At 43.5% G+C, this 3,418-nt stretch overlaps 1 pseudogene; it reads left to right on the forward strand.

Moving 5' to 3' along the window:
* Positions 1–1,070: 1,070 nt before the first annotated feature.
* On the forward strand, positions 1,071–1,238 carry LOC142573387 (U2 spliceosomal RNA; annotated as a pseudogene).
* The last annotated feature ends 2,180 nt before the right edge of the window (positions 1,239–3,418 follow it).

Consider the following 3,418-nt stretch of genomic DNA (forward strand, 5'->3'; position numbering starts at 1 on the left):
GCATAGGTAGAATTGTTGGTGCGCGATTGTGATTGTGCATGTGTGCGTGCATTCATGGGTGCGTGTGTGTGTGTGTGTGTAAGTGTTGTGTCTGTGCATGCAACCTCGCGGGTCTGAATAGGTAGAGTAGCTGAGCAGTTAGAGGAGACGTACGCGTTCGCATGTGGACTACTGTTTGCGGGACCATGTTCGGGAGCAATTATTCCCGTGTACATGATCTTGCTTGTTTTTGTTTATATAAGGAGACGTTTTCTTTTATATCGTACTTTTGTGCACTCGTTCAGTGCCACCTCTGCTGCTACACAGTCCTCGTGTTGCCGAAAGAACGCGCTAGAGTACCTTGCACTGCTTCCAGTTCTTAAATAGGAATTGACTGGAAGCCATCTGCACAGCATGTGACATGCGTCGGCTTAGTTGGCATGTGTTTCAGAAGCGCTTGTTGCATTTCAAAATGGTCTCATTCATTAAAAGCTTGAAGCACTTTCTTTTACAATGATAGATGTTATGGGTGTTGGGTTAGTTAGTCATTATGATATCCGCCGCTGTCATTAGTTCCCAGTGGTGACCGTCGCATGGATACCAAAGTAATTTGAAAAAAATATTGTGAAGAAACAGAAGAAAAAAAAATTCACAGTTGCCCATAATGCGAAACAGAAACACTTTCGCTGGCGAAATATTATGCGCAGTAAGTTTCGCTCGTATTACCACAGATTTCCACTCAAAAGTTTCATCTCTCACGAGCCGATGGACAGCAGAGAGAGCGCAGTCATGCCGCAAACTGCTATGACTTGCTAACGTGCTCTGATTGGCAAACGCTACGCTCTGCAACACTTTCATCATTGTGTTCCTTCGATTGGAACACGAAGGAGGCACAGGACAAACGAGGAAAATAGAATGTTACGTGATCAAAGGAGAACGTAGAAACGCCATGCCATTAAATAAATGTATGAGCCATTCCTCTATGTGAGGAAACAAGACAGGCGCTACGTTTCGGCGGGACCACCTCCACGGGAGAGTGCAAGAATAAGTGCTTCGCACGCCGACAAAGAGAAGGCGGTGCGAACGTAGAGATGTCCCACGCGGGTTAAAGTGTAGTATCTGTTCTTATCAGGTTAATATTTGATACGGGTTCTATTTGGGACGAAGATATCAAACTCATTTTTGTAACTTGGCGCAGTGCTTGAAGCCTGCTTCACCTCCGCTGCGAGTCGGCCCTGTTCAGGGGTGATTTGCTTTTTAACCGGCTCATCAATTACACCTTTTACAACCTCCCACACTGTTTTTAGTACTGCCTTGTGCTTGTTGTATTAAAAAAGCGTTGTATTCTTTTTTCCGTTCCCAGATTAGAGCCACAACATGGTAACGAGAAATTCGAAAGGTTTGCAGATAATAATTATCTTTGTTATTCTTTCATTTTTGGTCCCACCAATCCTATTCCTTTATAGCTGTAAGTATAATGTTAGTCATCTAGGGGCATAAAGGTTCCTCGTACTAGCTGTGTTTATACGTGTTACATTCAGATATTATGTGTGTTAAAGCATTTGCAAAGTTTGCGCATTCAATATGAGTGTCAATGGTAAAAATTTCCTGAAATTCGTTTCTTTTAATGTTTTTTCCGAAATTTCCTATAATTTATCCTGCGATTTCCCGAGTGGTTGTTCTCTGTAACGGCTTTATCTGTGCTGCGTAATAAAGCAAAAATTGGGCAGTGGTCAGTAAGACTCGTATCGTGTACGGAAGCAAATATATTTTACTGTTATACACAACATAGTCTATAATCCTAGATGCACTTGACAATATTCCAGTAGGTTCATAGATTGCATTCTTAAAACTGTAGGACTACGGCAGAAGAAAGTATTCACATTTTGTGTCATTGCAAATATTGATGTTAAAATCGCCAACAATGGTGATAGCACCATAGCTCTTAGCACTTACGGTGGAAAACATAGATCCCAATGAATAATAAAAGACGGGTAGACTCGAGCTTTGCGGCAGGCATATTGTACCAACAACTGTGAGTTTATGTAAATAAACAAATGGAGATTCAACCGTACTATTACTTATTCCCACATCGGGGAGTAATCTAAATCTCAATCTAAAACGACTGCTTGGTCAGTAAAACTACACCATCGCCTCGCGATGCTGAAACCCTGGGATTGCTTACAAGAGCATATCCAGGAATGAAGATATGCTCACCCTGCCTAAACCAAGTTTATCTTAATCCAATTACGTCCAATCTAAAATTCTTCTGTGCCCCGAAACAAAGCAGTATCTTTTTGTTTCTATGAAAACTTCCGATGTTGCAATGAAGTACCGAAATGCACTGAGTTTCGTGAAATTTTGCGTTCAACTTCACTGATTGAAAACGTCATGATAGGTCCGGTAAACAAGGACGAGTGTCAGCTAAACTAGCTTCCTCAGGTCGTCCTTAGAGGTGATGTGCAATACTCGAAAATTCTCGGTTTTCCGCATGAAAATTTTGCCTGCGATACCCAAACATACTTCTACTTATTTATTTATTTATTTGTGATACCCTCAAGGTACATAATTGTACATTGCAGAGGGGAGGGGCGAGAATACATTCGAATGTTTCTTTGTTCTCGCCTGGCGAGCTTTAGCGAGGAGAAGAATCTTATTCTCTTGGCAAAAGAGAGAGAGAGAGAGAGAGAGGAAAGGGGAAAGGCAGGGAGGTTAACCAGGACTGAGGCCGGTTGGCTACCCTACACTGGGGAAAGGGAAAAGGGGACGGAAAGATTAAAAGAAGAAAAGAAAGTCTACTGGGTATATCGTTCGGTCACTCAGTCCAGATCACAGACGCTGATTCAATCCAGTAGCCTTCAAATATCGCAGCAGAGCTTTTGTGGCCTTTTGTAGCTGCGATATGCGAGGCCATGGTCCCAAGATCTTCAAGGTGAACGATGTTCTATCTAGCTGATTGAGAGCTGTGCAGAGGTCATGTCTTTCGTTTTGAAAAGATGGGCAGTAGCACAGTAGATGTTCTATAGTTTCCTCGGCACCGCAGGCATTACAGTCGGCGCTATCAGTCATTCCAATCAAAAACGTATATGCATTGGTGAATGCGACGCCCAAGCGTAAGCGGCACAGCATTGTTTCCTCATTTCGCAGAAGCCCTGGTAACAGCCGCAGTTGCATAGAAGGGTCGAGGGAATGCAATCGTTCTTGAATGTGTGCCACTTCTCTAATGTCATACGGTGTGCTACCTTGCTTAGGTGTTGGGCTGCGTCGGTCCGCGATAAAGGTACAGAAACAAGGGTTGCTCCTTCGTATGCTTTCCTAGCAGCGTCGTCAGCGAGTTCGTTGCCGGAGATACCGCAATGGCCAGGCAGCCACTGAAACACGACGTCGTGTCCTTTCGCTATCATACGATGGTGCATTTCTCGTATCTCCGACACTAGTT

The sequence above is a fragment of the Dermacentor variabilis genome, chromosome 2 (assembly GCF_050947875.1).
Source record: "Dermacentor variabilis isolate Ectoservices chromosome 2, ASM5094787v1, whole genome shotgun sequence".
Taxonomy (NCBI): Eukaryota; Metazoa; Arthropoda; class Arachnida; order Ixodida; family Ixodidae; genus Dermacentor; species Dermacentor variabilis.